Source organism: Dama dama, chromosome 9 (assembly GCF_033118175.1).
Source record: "Dama dama isolate Ldn47 chromosome 9, ASM3311817v1, whole genome shotgun sequence".
NCBI lineage: Eukaryota > Metazoa > Chordata > Mammalia > Artiodactyla > Cervidae > Dama > Dama dama.
Window position 1 is genome coordinate 64,512,812 of NC_083689.1, and position 18,123 is coordinate 64,530,934.

At 49.7% G+C, this 18,123-nt stretch overlaps 1 protein-coding gene across 9 annotated transcripts in view; it reads right to left on the minus strand.

Annotated features, from left to right (window-relative positions):
* Positions 1-18,123, minus strand: part of TNIP1 (TNFAIP3 interacting protein 1) — a 50,934-nt gene that overhangs the window by 32,451 nt on the left and 360 nt on the right. For 2 of the 9 annotated variants that reach the window (XM_061151764.1, XM_061151760.1), the window contains exon 1: positions 12,348-12,510. The exons of 2 other annotated variants lie outside the window; for them this stretch is intronic. The gene's annotated coding sequence lies outside the window, so the exon portion shown is untranslated. Of the gene's footprint in view, positions 1-12,347; positions 12,511-18,123 lie in introns of those variants that run through there. 5 more of the 9 variants (XM_061151762.1, XM_061151759.1, XM_061151757.1 and 2 more) reach the window with 4 other exon arrangements.

Consider the following 18,123-nt stretch of genomic DNA (forward strand, 5'->3'; position numbering starts at 1 on the left):
GCTCCTGGAATGAGGGCCTGCGTCATCATCCTGTCTCCCACGCTGACGGGACATTTCCCTCCATCACAGACCGAGGGATGGGTGTAGACAGGGGAAAGGAGGTGCTGACCCCACCCCCCATGCCTCGCTTGGGGCAGTACTGGAGCTCAGCGCCTAGGCATCCCGGGACATGAGCTCATCTGACCCTCACTCAGGGTGTGAGGGCAGCAGTCAGGCTCCGGAGCATGAAGACCAAGGTCACACACAACGTCAGGATGGAGCTGGAAGGGCCCTGCTCTCTCTCCAGTCTGCCTCTGCCCCATCTCCATTTCTGCTCCTGCACTCACTCACTGCACTGCAGATCCCCCTCTCCCGGTTCTTGCCAAGTCAGCATGGACTCTGTGTCCACCTGGGCCTGGGTCTAGCAGCTACAGATCAGGTGACCCACCAGCAGGAGACACCAACTCACCGTGCAAAAACAGAAACAGCTGGGGGTAAAGACATAGGCAGCTCAGACCTTCTTCCAAAACAAGATCCTGGTTCAAGGCTGGGGGGTGGGGTCCCCACAGCCCACCCCGAAAAACCTGGGGGTGCCCACTGGAACCAGAATGGCCTGGTTTGGGGGGCAGAAAAGGGCCCAGACAGATGGCTGGTCAAGCAGTGACCACAGAGTGTAGAGATGGAGATGATGCTATTGAAACTGAAGGAGTCAGAAGAGGAGAAGGAGACAGCAGCTGAGGGGATGGAGGTGGGGTGAGGAGGGAGGGGTGAGTGGGGGTCGGAGGGTGGGGATGGGGAAGATGGGAAGGAGTCGGGGTGGGGGGTGGGGAGGAGAGGTGGTGGGGCACGGGCCCAAATCGCAACCTCCACCCAAGGCAAAGGTTGAAAAAGCTTAGGTTCAAAATGAAGTTTTCATTCCAGCTTCTGCGCTGAGACACTTCAGTCCATCAGAGGCTGTCTTTCAATTAGCTGTGTGCTGGTGCCAGGAGTAGGGGCTCCCAGGGTCCCCAAATGATATGAATTTGTTTAGTAACATTTGCAAAATCGCTATGATTTCTCAAGCATGTTTTTCCACTAGATTGTCAAGAGAGCCATGGGAAGGAGGCAGCACTGACATCTGTCCCACAGGTGAGGAAACTAAGGCCCACTTGGCAGCTTAGCCTGATCTAATGCCACTGGGCACTGGCTGCATCCTGAGGCCAGCCAGACCCTGCGGCTCTGGGGGAAGTGAAGTTCTTGCTAGCCCAGGGAGGACAGCCTGAGTAGATCTCTGGCACTGGGAACTGGGAGGACACAGCGGCCAGCAGCAACCTCCCCAGGGAACGGCAGGGGCTGCAGGGATGCTGGTGGGTGGGGGTGACAGTGTGGCGAAGGGAAGGGTCTCCAGAAAGAAGGCAAGGACAGAAAGTCGGAAGTCCTGGCATCTACTCTACTGCACACTCTGACGGCCACAGGCAAGCTGTCCATTCTGTGCACCTCAACTCCCTCATAGGCACAGAGGGAGGAGCCTGGACTAGACAGAAACTGAGTGATATCTTCATGCTGGCCTAAGGATCCATGGAGACCCAAACTCTGGGAGTCAGCCACAAGGCAAGAAAGAGGAGGGGACCCAGCACACACGCACCAGATAGTACAGCCCCAGATCAGGAAAAAAGGGTCCCGACAGGGCAGGATCAGAGACGAAAGCAGATGGGGCATGCGGGGTGCAACAAAGAACGGGGAGCCCAAGTGCACGATGAGATCCTTAGCCGGAACCCTTCTCACATGCTGCCCCAGGGCCTCGCCCTGGTCCCCGCTTTGCCCACCCCTACAGGCTGGGTGACACTGACCAGCCCCTCACCAGCCCCTCACCTCATCTGCAAAACAGAAAAAATAACAGAATCCACGGACGTCAGATTAAAGAAACTTAATGAAACAATATGTGTACAATTGGAAGGGAGTTCTTACTTATTTCCTGATTATTTGACTTATTTAATAAAGAAATGTATTCATTTTATAATAAGATTTCCTAAATGATAATAATTATCATAACTCATAAAGTACCTGGCACTTAGTAGGTTCTTACTAAAAGGCTGAGGCAGCCCCTAACTGCTCAGCTGATGGGTTGTGGCATCTACTTAGTTCTTGTGAATTGCAAATAACTGTAAGCAGGAACACTGGGACAATACCACAGCTGGTGAAACTGAAGCTAAGAGAAGCCCTTGGACCAAGGCCACGTTCACAAAAGATCAGGAATCATCTGAGCCTCAATTTCCTCAATGGTAAATGGGAATATCCTGCAAGTCCCCCAAGGGCTGACGGGAAGTGAGGCATTATGAAACACCTTGCAACTAAAACAAAAATCTTCCCACTTCCACACTTCATGATGACCTCCAGACCACTCCACCCATTTCACAATCAGGGAAACTGTGGCTCCAGGTCCATCCATCAAAGAGCGGGCTGAGTCCTCTTGATGACTGTCAGCAGAGACACGGCACCTACTTTAGATGGTGTGTACCCAAGAAGTGCACCCCTGCATCTCACTAGTGAGAAGCCAAGGATTTAATCAGTCCTTCCAAACAATTCAGTAAGAAAGAGGCTGCAGGCACGGAGTGTAATATGAGGAATGGGCGGGGCTCAGGAATCATGGGATCTAGTGGAGGTTGTTGTTGTAGTTGCTAAGTCATGTCTGACTCTTTGTGAACCCATGGACTATAGCCCGCCAGGCTACTCTGTCCATGGGATTTCCCAGGCAAGAATACTGGAGTGGGTTGTCATTTCCTCCTCCAAGGGATCTTCCCGACCCAGGGATCGAACCCACGTCTCCTGCACTGGCAGGCAGATTCTTTACCACTGACCCACCAGGGAAACCCTCTAGTCTAGATACACCATGGCAAACATCTTCCATCACCTGGCCTCAGTTTTCTAAAAGGAGCAGTTGTTGACAATAGCAATAATACAATATAAGGAGGCAGACTAGACAATTTTTAAGACCTCTTCTAGTTCTAACATTTCAGAACTTGCAATATATTGCCATCCGTTTCTAAAATCTTCTGATCTTGAAAAGGCTACTCTCCCCAGCTCAGAAGCTTCCCAGGAAGTTCTGTGGTAAAGAATCCACCTGTCAATGCAGGAGATGCAGGAGACAGGGATTCAAATCCCTGGGTCAGGACGATCCCTGGAGTAGGAAACGGCAACCCATTTCAGTATTCTTGCCTGGAAAATCCCATGGACAGAGGAGCCTGATGGGTTACAGCCCATGGGGTTGCAAAGAGTAGGGCATGACTGAGCACGCACACACACGCACCCTAGCTCCCATCCCTCCCAACGCCCAAGTGGATGTCCTGCTTCACAGACCCTCCTGCAGTGCTCTCAGGGGTGTGTCGCCTTCCCAGGAGCAGCTGGAAACCCCCGGATGATATCTGCAGCCCTTCCCCGGGTCCTGCCCTCCTCCCTGGTCTGCATCCAGGCTCCAGGTCAGCCTGAGTGCCATGTCTCTCAAGCACAGCTGGCATCTCCCATGTCCTTCCTCCCCCCTCTCATCCACTGACTCACCCACAGAGACAGCCCCACTGTCCCTACTTAGCCTCCAAGATCCAAGGTCTACACTACCAGCCTAGGCACAGTGGGGAGGACCGGGCCATTAGTTGGCTGACAACTCTGCATAAGAGGACCAAGGAGCCTCTAACTAAAGCTGGGATAGGCCCCGACAGCTCTGTGCTCCCATATGCCAGGCACTGCGCTCGTCATTATGCACAGTATTCCCTCATTTTCTTACCACACAGAGATGAAAATTCTTATTGCTATTTTCCAGCAAGGAAACCAATCCTCTTGACTGGATGGCATCATCTCTATTTTTCAGATGAGGAGGCAGACTCAGACAAGTTAAGTCATATGCCTGAGGAAACACAGCTGGTTAGTGGCAGAACAAAGAATCCAGCCTCATTCTATCAGACTCCAACACCAGTGCCCTTTCCACTGGCCGGCACTGACGGAGAGGCACAGGCTGAAGCTCAGGGCGAGGCACCAGTCCTGCTGCCCCATGACCTGGAACATGCCCCGGCTCCCGGCCGCTGCCTCTATGTGTCACTAACTCTGTGTGAGATCAGGTGTCTGCAATTGACTGCCAGCAGTCACCAGGGCTTAGAGTCTCAGGTTGAAAGGAAGCTCAGGGGAGATTCAGACCCACGCTCATCCAGTCCCCAGGAGAGTCAGGGGACTCTGGTTGACCATCTTTAGTGACCCAGACCAACTTTCCCCCCAAGGAGCACCCCCGGGCAGCCAGCACTAACTGCAGTGAAGCTGCTCCCAGTTCTGCTTTCCACTGCCCCTGCTGTGCCCTCTGGGGTCCCTGAGAATAAGGAACAAGATGCCCCTCTTCTCCATCTCAGCCCTGAGCAGATTTGGAACCTGCAGCACGTTAAAAGCAGACCAGCCCTTGTTCCCTGCACTGTTCTCCGCAGGGACAGGCTTCCGGACCCCTCCCCACCCAGCTCCCTCCACTCCCACCCTATCTGTAGCTGACCTTGAAAATGGACAACACTCCAGATGTGGCTTGCCTGACCAAACAGAGGAACTTTCATCTCCACTCTTTTAGGTATTATGTTTCTACTGATGTAGCTGTGTAGACATTTGCTTTTCTTATACCTGGGTCACCCACGGTAAAGAATGTCCGTTTGCAATTATGTCAACAATCAGGCTTGGTAAAGCAACTATACTTCAATAAAAATTAATTTAAAAAAAATCAGGTTCGTATGGCTGAGATGAAAGTTATCTTGTAAAAAAGTATGCTTGAGGAAGTTTCAATTATTTAAAGAGCCAGAGGTAACTCATTCAGTGACCACCTATTTAAGAAGCTAGAAATCTCTGTATCACTGTACACAGAGACTGGACAAAGATGTACACTGACAAAAGGTTTGTAATAGCAAAAATGTCCTGAATGTTCGTCAAGAGGGGACTAGTTTAATAAACTGTGGTGCATTCATTCAATGGAATAGTACACAGACATCAAAAAGAATGGGCAGACTGCTTTGCAATGACAGAAAGGTGCCCATAAAATACTGTTAAGGCAAAAAGCAAAGTATTGATGTATAATAAAATATTATTTATCCTGTTACATGCATTTATACACACACAACTATATGTGTGAGTGTGTATGTGTGTGTGTATGTGTGTTAGTGTTAGTTGCTCAGTCATGTCCGACTCTTTGCAAACCCATGGACTGTAGCCCGCCAGGATCCTCTGTCTATGGGATTTCCCAGGCAAGAATAATGGAGTGGGTAGCTACTCCGGGGGATCTTCCCCACCCAGGGATCAAAATCAGGTCTCCTGCATTGCAGCCAGAGAGTTTCACCATGTGAGCCACCAAGGGAAGCCCTGTATGTGTGCATAAACATATACATATACTATAAAATCTTACATATGCATAAGAAAAGGTCTGGAAAGATACACACCAAACCGCTGCTAGTAGTCAGCTCTAGAGAAGGACTTGGGCTAGGGGATTGGAATCAAAGGAAACTTTTATTTTAAAGCTTAGATTTTTTTAACTCTTTACAAGGGTAATCTAGCCTGTTCTATTTTTAAAATTGATTTTAAAAAACAGGCAGAAGAGAAGAAAGAGAAAAAAAGACAACTTTCATTTTCTACTTTATACCTTTAGCTTCCCTTGAGTTTTTGGAGTTTTTTTCCTCCAATGAACACATGTTATTTTGTAACTCATTTAAAGGGAGAGTTGACTTTGTTTTTAAGTTGCTTGACAAAGTCAGAACAATAAGGAAGGGCTATTGTTCCAGCACCAAATGAGGCTGGTTGGCCGAGGGCAGGGATGAGAGCCTCCTTATTATGAATCTCCTTCCTATGTACAGACAGGCTATAGGGACTAGTTCACAACTCAGGAGGGACTTCATCACCTGAACCAAAGAACTTACTCATTAGTAAAATCAATATTTCTATGGTCTTTTTCAATTCTAACAGTCTGTGATGTACATTGTTTCATGATAAATAATTTACATATATGCAGGAAATTCCTGTCCTCTAATTTCATTCTGGGAAATATTTGACCAAAGTGAAATTAATAGAGAAAAAAAAAAATGTAGATGACTAGTTATCATATAAAGACTTAATAAAGCAGCTAACAGAATGTTTAAAAAAAAAATCAAGAGGTAAAGTCCAGGGTTGAGTTTTCTAGTCAAGGAATTTGGCAGATGGAGAGTTGGCAACTGTAGATTGTTTCAATGTGGAACCTTCCAGAAAGGATCTAGCTTCAGGAAGGTCAAGGCTGGGTCTGAGGCAACAAAGGTGGGAAGAAAAGCAAGACTCTGGTGTGGGAGCAAAGGTGAGGCTTTCTGTCCACTGCCCGTGGGCCCTCACATGGGGCCTTACTACACCTGCTTTGCTGGAGAGGAAGCTGAGTCCAGACAGGTGCAGAGCTGGGCTCAAGGTGGCCCAGTTCCCAAGGACCAAGCAGAATGCCCCCCACTTGATCATCAGTCCCCAGCCTGGACTCACCACTGCCAACAGCCCCCTAAGAAGGGCTGAGAAGGCAGCCCAAGCAACTCCAGCCTGCTAGCCTTTGCCTCCTCACAGCTCCTGGGATCCACTGGTGCACCTACTCCGTGCCTAGAAGCCTGGCTTACCCACCCACCCACCCCCCAACCCAGTAGCTGGCACAGCTGACCCAGGAGGAGCCCCTCGCCTACCAGCTATAGGGTCAAAGGGCACTAGGCCAACCCTGGGCCTAAAGGGAAGGGAGACTCAACTGTCCCCCTGTGTACTTGTGCCTAAAATGCCCAAAGCTGCTTCCAACAAAGGCTTTCTCCAGCCCTTCTCCATGGGGGAAGATGACAACTTTTGAGAATTCCCCTCATACCAAATATGGTGAAAAGAGGGTTTCTGTGAAACCAGGGTTCAGATTGTGGTTCTGCTCCCTCACCAAGTGACCCTGAGCAGACCTCACTTTCCTGGTTTCCTCTCCCCAAGGAAATGCTATGAGGACCAACTAGAAACCGCAGAACTCCCTGTAGACCTTGAAGCGCTAACCCAACAGGAGCCATAATGGCTAGGAAGAGAACAGCTTCCAGGGACTACCAACCAGATAAAAGCCATAGACGTCCTGTTTTAACAGTGAAGACTGGAAATAAGCTAATGAAGAAGAAAATGAATAAAGACATTGGGGCCGTTCCATACCAGCAAATGTTAATACTATGCTGTTTAGTCAGTAAGTCATGTCTGACTCTTTGTGACCCCATGGACTCTAGTCTTCCAGGCTCCTCTGTCCATGAGACTTTTCAGGCAAGAATGCTGGAGTGGGTTGCCATTTCCTTCTCCTGGGTATCTTCCCGACCCAGGGATCAAATCCACATCTCCTGTTTGACAGGCAGATTCTTTACCACTGAGCCACTAGGGAAGCCTCTATTAATACTATACAGCTGTGAAAAACAAATAGGCCAGAACCAGAGATCCAAACAGGGATGAAATTCTCAAACATAACAAGCAAAACAAGCAGGCTACAGAAGAACACAGTTCGAAACATTTAAGTAACATCTTAAAACATATAAAACAATATTACATACTGTTTAGGGATATATATATTTATAATATCCATAAAACTGTAGAGAAATACAAGAGAATAAACTCTAAATTTAGAACCCTTGTTACTTCTGGAAGAGTGGGGAAGGAGATGATCAGGGAGAAATTTCAACTGAACAGAAAATAGGTTATTTCTTAAGCTGAATGGTGGCTCTCCCAAGTGTCTGCATGTTACCCTCTGTGTCTAAAGATTCCTTTGCATTGTCTAAAAGTCAAAGCTGCCATCCTTAGACTCCTGTTCCTCTTCCCAGAGATTAGGATTGGGGTGCGGGGGGTGCTGTATCCCAGAGGCAGAAGTGGGGCTGTGGCAAGACCAGGGTTCCTCAGACCACAGAGATGAAGCTGACCAGAATCATGGTCTGCCAGCTAGCTGAGAGTGGTGTAAGCCTCCTCCACTGTGGGTGGAGACCAAACCAAGGGCCCCTGACTAATGGGACACCCCCACGCCCGCCCTAAAAATACCAGCTCTGACCGCTGAGTAGGACGCCTTGGTGACATGACTCCCGTAGCATCCCCAGCCCTCCCCGACTGCCCCCACCGCCCACACACACCCCTGCCTGGGCCACCGGCCTGTCCACCAGCAGGTGCTCAAGGACAGAAGGAACAGCCCCAGGGTGAGGTCCCTGGGGAGACAAGAGCTCAGCGCTGCCTGGGGATGGCCCCTGGACAAAGAGCCACCGCTTCTCAGCCCAGTCATCCGTTCCTATCAGAAGAGTGGCTGACTGTCCTGAGCTGGTCACAGGGCGGGTGCAGATAAAAACTTCCTGCCAGCGGCCAGGCCGTGGTGGCTGTATCTTCCTTCTGGCAACGCTTCATGGAGCTGCTGACACTCTCCAAAGAGGAGTAGGATAAAGGAGGGGCAGGCAGAGGGGCAGCAGCAAGAAGCCAGGAGGTGGGGGCAGAGAAAGGCCTGGCCCAGCAGAACTCAGAAACCGCCAGGGCCAGAGAAGGCAGCCCAGTCACCGGGCTACAGTTTTCTGGAAGAGACGGCCTTGAGACATCTGTCAGTGCAATTCCCTCATTCTCCAGCTGGGCACCAAAGCCGGCCAAGGGAGGGAGACTCGCCCAAGGCTGCAGGGGACAGTGGAGACAGAGAGGTGAGGAAACCTGGATCCTCTGTTGGCCAGCTGTCCACTCTTTCTACCATACCTCCTATTGTCCTCCCTCTCCTTCCTTCCTCCCTCCCTCCAAGGGGTCAAGTGAGCCATGAGCAGAGGGGAAAAAAGGGGGCAAGAGAGGAGGTGGGCCCACCGCAGCGAGCCACCTGTAACAGCACTGGAAGGGGCCGCCACAGAGCACTCCCTGACGCTGTGGTGGGGACCAGGGGAGGCTGGCTCATCACCTGTGGGGTGCTGGGTGCTGTTGAGGAAATTTGGGCCAGATGTCCTCTGCAGCCCTCCCACGTATATACTTCCACTGTTCCAAAGAGGGATGGAAGGACGTCCGAGATACCACAAAGGACGATCCATCCAGAAAGGACACAGCATGGTCCAGAGGTGGCAGAGGATGAAGGGCAAGTTATGCTGAAGCCTGGAACATCTGACCTTCCCCATCACCTCCTCCTGAAATCCCTTCAACATCCTCAAGATCAGCATTGTTAGTAAGACTGATGTTAAGCAGCTGGCAGCGACGGATCACTTACACTGTGCCAGCCCCATGCCAGCCCTGCGCTGAGTGCTTGACAAGCACTGTCTCATTCATGTGCACCCCTCTGGAGGCAGCACTTACAGAATCTTACAGATGAGGAAGCAGGCGCAGCCCCCGTCCAGGTGTGCTAACTCTAAATCAGGCACGCCACATCGCGGGTTCTCAAAGAGCAGCTGGTCTGGCAGCCCCAGCATCGCTGCCACCAGCTGGCTGAGCCGCTCTGGGGATGCGGCCCTGCAGTCTGTCTAACAAGCCACCCAGGGGATTCTGATGCATGCTCAGGTTTACCAACCAACTTCTCTGATCACTTCCCAGTGCTGCCGACGGAGCGGGGAAAAACTGACACTTCTCTGCCTGGCAGTCAAGACTTTAGGGTTTTTCCTAGCCTAGCTGGTCAGCTCCCCCAACCCAGGAGAGCCTTACGCCAAATCCTCTGCCCAGTTTCCTAAGTTCCAGAAGGAGCTCTGTACCTCATCATCTTGGTTGGGCCTGGCCTTGAAGTCACTGCCCTACAGAAGCCCCCTGACCACCTGGCACCCCCCAGATTGCATCACACCCCACTCAGACTCAGTGCCAGGCAACTGCTGGGACACTATGCCTTCCAGCTAGCACTCAGGGCACATTTCTGCCCAGTCCACAACATGTTCCTGGAGGATGGAGAACCATAAGCATCATGCCACTCCACACAGCACCACGCCAGAGGACTGTCAGGACCTGTTTGCTGACTATCTGGAGGAAAAAATAATGTCTTGGGAAGCAACTTCTGGCTCTCTGCCACTAAAACTCTGCCACTAATTCTCTGGGACAAGGGCCTTCCCATCTCTAGGTCTCAATTTTCTTATCTGTGAAATGCACCATTATTCTTGTTTCTTCTACTCTACTCATCCTTTGAACAAACCCAGCAGTCTTATCCCAGACACTCTTATCTAGTGACAGGAATGCACATGTGAAGACTAAAGAGGTCGTTGCTCCCACCCTTCCACTCCAGGAAAAGAGAAAGACAACAAACAAGCAAACTCTAAAAATTACTGTTTCCCAGACACATACAGTATCTCTACACACACGTTCTCATTTGCAAATAAGCACGGTCATTTCAAGGCATGATGAGTGTATTAAATATATATATAATAGTAATATGACAGAAAGTGAAAAAATGAGTTACTTTGCATAGAAAGGTCAGGGAAGGCCCCTCTGAGAAGGTGACATTTGAGCTGAGACTTGATAGATAAGGAAGAACCAGCGTGGAAAGAGCTGGGGAAAGGTGTTCCAGGCAGAAGCAACAATATCCACAAAGGCCTCAAGCAAGAATAAACTTGCCATGTTGAATAGGGGAAAAAGCAGACTGCTGTGGTTAAATCACAGTGAGTGTGAGAGTAAAACAGTACCCAGGAGAACCCAGAAAGGGAGGCCAATAGCCAACCTCTTACAATTCTGAGGTGTTCAAATCAGGTCGGCCAACCCAACCCAGGACATCCGGGGCCCAAGTCACAGGCAGGACTCGGGGGTAAGGTATGAGTCAGACCCCATGGCTTCCTGGGGCCCCAAAGGCCCTGGTGTGGGAATAGGGGCAGGCAGCAACCCTCAGCAGGAGTGCCATGCCATGCCCACGGATGCCCATGGGTGGGGAAAACAGATTCACCTAAGTATGTAGAACACAGGACACTCAGGACTGCTGCCTCCAGAGGGACATGATCAGGTGCTTCCATGAAGTGCCAGGCCCTGATCACATTATTTTTCCAGGACACAGCCAGGATAGTGGAAAGGAAATAGTGCTCAGGTTCAAGGCTTACTAGTCTTGGGCAAGTCTTAACCTTCTGGGGACTCCGTTTCCTCATCTGAAAATTGAGGCTACTAATCGTGACTCTCTCCTCGGATTGTTGAAAGTTTAAAAGAGATACTAAACATAAAGCACTGTGACCGGCACACAGTAAGTGCTGTAATGGTAATAAGTGTTACCATTACCCTTATTGGTTTTTCACTGCTTCAGTTCTCTCTGCTGTAAAACAAGGATGTTAATATATCACAGGATTGCTATGAGCCTGAGCTAATAAATATTCCAGCCTCCTAATACAGTATCCATTGTCAGGAAAGAAAAAAAAAAAAAGACAGTCCTCTTTCCGGCTCTCTCATCAGGTGCTGAATTCCCCTCTACCATACCACATTGTTTGGAAAATGAGTAAGAGCTGATTAAATTACATTTTGACAATACTGTGAAATAAAAATGATGCATTAGGAATCCACAGATTTCTCTGCACTGTCATTCTGCAAGGGGGTGGGGATAAACATTGCTGATTCTTCTGCATCACACACAAAAGTCCCCCCCCCAACCAAAACAGTCTCACCCGTCGCACAAAATTCCCACCCACAAAATTCCCATACAATTAATGAATGTACAATACAGTCACTTTCATGTACACACAACCTTGCACTCTCCTGCAGATAAATATTCTACAGTGGAAAACACACACGTGTAGAAACTCCACACCCAAAATCGCTCCCCCAAACTCACTACAAATGCACCCAAATGTTGCCTCCAACAGAGGGCAAAGTATTTTCAACAGAAACAGTAAGTACAGAACGAAGTCTGGAATTAAACGCTAGAGTTCAAATCCTAACTGTGCAACTCTCTAACTATATGATTCCAAATGCCTCAGTTTCCTAAAGTGTAAAATACGGATAATAATAATCACATTCGTTTTGAGGGTGACCGTGACAAATGAGTTTAATACATGTGACGAGTTAAGATCAGCACTTGGAAAGCGCCCAATAAGCTATTTCCCTCTTCATTACAGTGTGCACACTGCTTCCAAAACTGGTCTCCCATACTGTAAACAGATCCACGCCCGCACACACACACACCCACCCCGCCGGTCTGCACGCCTTGCACATCCACTGCACGCTGGTCCCAGACGCGCTCGCCCACTCAGTGCGCACGCGCGCCCACCACCCTCCGCGCGGGTCAGGGATTCCCCACTCAGCCAGACCTCGCCACCCTCGGAGGCGCCGCGTGCCTCGAGGCTAGCCCTTGGGCCAAAAAGCCAGGCCACCAGGCCGGGCCTGACCTCCCCGCGCCACGCCCGGTCACTGCCGAGACTCGGAACGGCCCAGTCTCGGGTTCCCTTCCGTTCCATCCCCGCTCCGCCCAGCCGGCTTACCTGAGGGTGGGGGCCCTGGGAAACAGCGCTCCGTTCTCCGCGTCCAGTCCCGAGTCCAGGGACAGGGTAGAGGCCCGCGCCAGGCTCTGGCCTCACAGCACTCAGCAGGATCCCAGCTCCGGGCTGGGGGACCTGGCCAGGGACTAGGAAGTTCTGGGGGCCGGGCCGCCCCACCCCCTGGGAAAGTCCCCAGCGATTGACAGGCCGCTTGCCCAATCACGCGGCGCCGTCTGGGCTGGCCCGCAGCCGCCGGGGTGGGACCCAGCGAAGTAAACAGCAGCCACCGGAGGTCAGGGGGCCGGAGAGAGTTTGCAGATTGGCCGCCAGAGTCCCGTCCCGCAGGCCGGCCCCTAGGTAGCCTCCGGGCCACCCCTCGAGGCACTCCCAGCTGCGGAAACTCCGGGCGCCAGAAAGGGGCCACCCCGAAAGCCGGAATTTCAGAGCAGAGACGAGCCGCAGAGATCACCCACCCCTTCCTTGGGCCGAGGGGCACGCGGACTGGAGCGCGGGGAGGGGATTTGCCAAAAAGCAGTAAGCATTTGTAGCTGAGCCAAAGCTAGAGCTCGGGGTCCCAGAGTTCGGTCCTAAGACTTCTTACAGAGCTCATGGAAATTCTGAGCTGAAAGTACCCTTAAAGAATCTTATTGTCACAGCTGACGTTTTTTGTGCCCTTACTGCTTCAGACTTGGTAAGCTTCATTTAATTTGCTCAGCCACCCTAGTGAGATGGTTTTCTATCCCCACCCCACCCCCACTTTTATTTTAAGCCATAAATTAAAATACAAGGGACAGGAAGATTAGAAGACCTCAGTAAGTGGCTGAACCAAAATTCAAACCCAAGTGGGCAAATCCGGAGCCCACCTCCTACCGTCACCTTTACCTGGGTCAGATCATGCAAACAGGCTGTGGGAGTCCCCAGACCTGGCAGGAGCAGTAACATGGTGAAGGTTGGGAACACTTGTTTTTTTAAGCCCATCATTTTATTTAAAAGAGGGTAAATTTTAATTTCATAAAGTGGAAGGGCCTGGACTTCCCTGGCAGTCCAATGGTTAAGACTCAGAGCTTCCATTGCAGGGGGCACAGATTCCATCCCTGGTAGGGGAATTGAGATCTCACACACCGATTGGCAAAAAAAAAAAAAAAAATTTTAAGTAAAATTAAATTAAAAAAAAAAGTGGAAAGGCCTTGTAATAAAGAATAGCTTGTATAAAGAACAGCTTTATAACAGGAATACAGAACAGCTCTTTAAATTGAGGTAATATGGCTTTATGAAAAACTTATTCTAAAAGATTCATTTCACTGGAACTATGGAAAATTTAGTGATTGACAGGCCCTCATCCTCAGAAAGGATCTGGGGACCTATTCCATGTAGGCCCTCATTTTACAGGAAAGCTCTGTAAATTAACTGTGACTGTATGTGAAAACACACACATACACCCCTACCCAAGTATTTTCAGGCTTTATGACATCATATGATGCTTTTAGTTACTTCAAAGGGGTTATCAAATTCTCAAAACAATATGAATTCTAGTTCATCTTAATTGTGAAAATAAATTGAAGAGAGGGAGGGAGAGAGGGATGTGAACCCCAAACAAAGCACCATTGAGTGAAACCAATTCAGAAGGGTACCAGGAGATTACAATCTTGGACTGATTCATACTGCAGCTCTCAGGCATCCCCTCACCCATTAGGGTCCCTCAGTCTAGTTTTTGTTCTGCTCTTGTCTGTAATTCCCAATTTGCCTTTTCCTAGATTGCCCAACCCAAGTCTTCTCATGAACCCTGAAATTTACTTTAAAAAATGAAGAGTCTCCAATCATTTGCGTCTTGTTTCCAAACTACTTCAGCTCTTTTTCTAAATATCTGACCTTAGAGAATTAGGTGAATTGTCTCATTCCACAAAGTGCAGAATGACTCCTAGAGGTGGGCTTGTTAGACAGTGGTCTAGAATGGCATAAAAAGGTCACATAGTCATCTTTTTGCCCGATTCCCTACTTACGGATTATTTTTCTTAACATTTACAATGTGTGAGAAGAGTCATCTCTTCCAAGTGATGACTCCACTCACTGCTTTCGCCCTTTCCAGTCTGTTTGACTTTCAAACATTCCACCATGCTAAAGGCCATAGGAATATTGATCACAATCCCCTATTTGGCAGATCAGTAAACTGAGTCTTCAGTGTAATAAAAGCAGGGGTCCCGAACCTTCAGAATCTAATGCCTAATGATCTGAGGTGGAGCTGATGTAATAATAATAGAAACAAATGTAACACTCTTGAATCATCCCAAAACCATCCCTTCCACCCCAGTCCACGGAAAAACAGTTTTCCATGAATCCCGTTCTTGGTGCCAAAGAGGTTGAGGACTGATGTAGTAAGGATTTACTTAAGGCCACACACATTGAGTAATAGAACCAGGGTTGGAACCCAGGACCTTGGCTCCAAGTCATATTTACTCTTTCCACTGCATTATGTGTCCTAATTTTTCTTGCTTTCTTACATAAACTCAACATTCATGATGATCACAGGCTATGGACCTAACTAGTGGGCTTCTAACCACTCAAACACTGATTTCCTGGGTCGCCTCTCTAAGCCTCTGTTCCTCTCTAAAAAGTGGAGATATGATTACCTACCCTTAGGTGATCATGATAAATAAGATCATGTAAGTCAAGCCCAGAGCTTGGCACACAGTAGGCATTCAAGAAAAGATAGTGGCTAAACCACTATAAAAGATATGAATCACATGCATTGAGTAGAACTTTAGTGTTAAACCCAGGCATGCAGCCTCCCTAGGTTCCATCCCACTATCCACAAACTCTATGGGACCCTCAACTCTGGGGGCTCGGCAGGGTGGAAGACAGGCCCCCTAGATTGGCACCCTCTGCTCCTTCCAGACCTGAAAGGAACTTGCCAAACTGGGAAGCTGAGTCTGACACTGAGAACTGAGTGACTCAGGCCACTGGGAACCTCTTGCTCTTCCAGAGTGAGGACAGGCACCTATGCAAATCCCCACCTGGGAGGAGAATCAAAAGACCTGTGTGTGGTTTCATTTTGTTTTGTTTTAAGGCATGCAGTTACCCAGTCTCCTTTCTACTGCCAGCCCCCTTCTACCACCTCCACCAAGGCTGCTCCAAAGTCACACCTAAATCCATGTTTGAGAGAAATAAAATACATACCAAAAACTCTCAACCTGTAAGTGGTTAAGCTCGAAATCAAGTGCCTAAAGAGGAGTGAAGGCTGCGTATTAAAGACATAAGGAGGTAACATCAATGGAATATTTGCTGTGTGCTAGGTCTGCACTTTCACATAATGTATCTCCCAACCAGCCTCTGAGGTCAGAACCATTATAGCCCCCACTTCACAGATGAAACTGGGGCTCTGAGGTGTTAGGTGGCTTCCACTGCCACAAGTCACTAGAATATGAAGATCCTGGCTCTTAAACTCTTGAACACTCTTGAGCATTAGGCTGTAGAGTTTTGCCAGCTTGCAGGGCACAGAACTCAACATGCCAGTCCTTAAAGGGTCCTGAGAAAGGGCCCTTTTCTATAGGGATGAAACCACTGAGGGCCAGCATGGGCCAGGGACTTGTCAGAAGTCCTACAGCAAGTTTGGAATAGTACTTAAGTCTCCTGCTGCCAGAGCGATGCTATTTCCACACCTCAGTGATGGCAACAGAGCTTCTAAAGCAAACAGCACCTTCCTCACTCCTGCAGGTTAATTAGTGAGTCAGAGCCTTGGATAGGAGTGATGAGCAACCAATGAGCTAAGAAAAGATCATTCCTGGGTCCGGGTACCTCCTTAGATCCAGTTCCACGTCTCCATAGCCTGGGGGCAATCTCAGGAATGGAAAACCCTGTGATAGATTCTAGGTGCTTTTTGGTGTTGGGTGTGTGCGTATGAGAGGGAGATTTCAGTGATAAGTGAGAAATGCATGTCAAGCGCATGGTGTCAGCTGTAGTCGTACGAGGTGATCATATTTGGGAGTAAAGACTAAATCAGTGAGCAGAGTCTGTGGTCCCTGCTTCCCACCCTCAGCCTGAAAAGGTGTTTTTAATTCTATTTATTTCCCAAATAACCACACAAGAGGATGGATACGACAGTACTAAGAAAGCCATAACTTTTCACATACATTCAGCACTTTAAGATGAGTTAACCCATTTCATAGTCAGAGTTTGCCCCACTTTCAAGAGGCATGTCACGCAAGGGTGAGAAGGTGGGTGCTGGAGTCAGACAGACCTGGCACTTACACCTCATGAGGACTCTCCCCCAGGGTCCTCATCAATAACAGGAGGGTTAGAACAGTGCACAGAGTAGAAAGAATGGAACACCATGGAGCCTGACATCCGTGAGAGGTGACAATGATAATCATGACCCAGTCCACAGGGCGGGCAGGGATCGTTCATCTCCTTCCAGTGAGGACCTCAGAGCCCAGAGCTGTGGAGGAACTTGCATAGACCTCAGGAAATTTTCTCGGAAACATCAGGCCTTAGAAGGCATTTCTCCTGACTGTTCCTCCAGTGTCTTTCCTATTTTTCTTTTTTCTTTTTCTTTCCAGCTGTTTCCACTGCATCCCTGGGCCTGCCTTTTACTCTAGGTTTTCTGGGGCACTGCTGGAGGAGAGGCAAGGGCAAAGTGACACGGGGAATTCCCAGCCATGGCCTGTAGCAGACGTGGCCAACCCAGGCCCCTCCTACAGTTCCTAGGAGCCCCAGGCCTCCCTTCCTCCAGCCCCTCTCCCTCTGGCCTCCCGTATCTGCAGCTCAGAATGTCAGGTGGATCTGGGTTTGGAGCCAAGCTTGCCCCTTGTCATCCTCCTGGAAGTGGGAAAAGGTCAGCCAGGCTCCTCCCAGCCCCTGAAGGAAGCAGACCTGAGGGACCCAGAGTATTTCCTAATCCTGGGATGCCCTGACAGGGCCCTGAGAACAATCCTCCTTCAGCCTCACCCCAAGGCCTCTGCTATGCACCCTCTTCTGGGCCACTCCCACTTCTCCCTTCATGCTTCTCCAGCCCAGAAGCCGCTGTGACGGTGACTTGGCCTCCGCTCCTTGCCCCTCCTAGCCAGGGACTTCCCTGGACTGGCCTCTGACCGGCTCTGGAAAATCTGGACTGTCTGTGATCAAAGAGGAGGCCGCGTCACCGCTGTCTGCCAGCCATCACCCACTCCTAGCGCCTTGGGCTCTCTCTGTTAGGAGCTCAACCATCGAAGGGCCAGCTGCCCTGGAGGAGAGCCTGTGGGGAGCCCTCTGCAGGCCCTTTTGCCCCCTGTTAAGGAGGGCAGCAGCCTGCCACTGTGTTCCCAAGGGAGGCAGCGCAGACTCCCACCTGGTCTCTTCCTGTCTAGCTTTAGATCACTGAAGTGCCTCACACACGCCCACATACCCTCAAACACTCACTGACACACAATCACATAATGACCCAGACACTCAGAGACACACTCACACTAATACATAAACATGCTCACACGCGCTGCCTCACACGGTCATCCACATAAGCATCTTGGGGAGATCTGACACGCGCTCATGAACATAGATACACATTCTCACCCCTGCTCGAGCATGCGTGCACACACACACACACACACACACACACACACACAGACACCTGCCTTCACACTTACGAACCTGCTCCCTTCTCTTGGGAAAAGGATAAGACAAAAACAGATCTTTCTTTTCCTTCCCTTTGGGAAAACTGCTGGCGACCAGAGAGAAAACGACGGGCTGAGGAGGCAAGGAGAGGAGGGCAGGAAGAGGAAATAAGAAATGGAGGGAGAGCAGCAAGAAG